The sequence below is a fragment of the Penaeus monodon genome, chromosome 15 (assembly GCF_015228065.2).
Source record: "Penaeus monodon isolate SGIC_2016 chromosome 15, NSTDA_Pmon_1, whole genome shotgun sequence".
Taxonomy (NCBI): Eukaryota; Metazoa; Arthropoda; class Malacostraca; order Decapoda; family Penaeidae; genus Penaeus; species Penaeus monodon.
This window is the reverse complement of record NC_051400.1, coordinates 7,480,907-7,481,225: the sequence shown is the minus strand read 5'-3', so window position 1 is coordinate 7,481,225 and position 319 is coordinate 7,480,907.

Here is a 319-nt window from a genome sequence, read left to right as displayed (position 1 = left end):
TCTTTCCTTCCAGGTCAGTGATTATCGCATCAGCTCCCTTTTCCATCTTCGTGATAATGACGACGCCCGTAGCGCAGAGGTTGTCGGAGCTGCGTGTTGCCATGGCAACGATGACGCTTGTCCTGTTGATCGTCGCTACGATGCAGTTATACCATCTCGCGTTGGTATTTTTTTCTTTCGTTTTGTTTCCGTGTTCTACTTATTTATCTTCAAAGTTGTTTTTCCATTTTCATTTGTTGATTGATTATTTTCGTTCCTCCTTTGTCTGCAGTTTCATTTTTTGTATTCTCATCTATTTATTGACAATTTTCCGATGTGA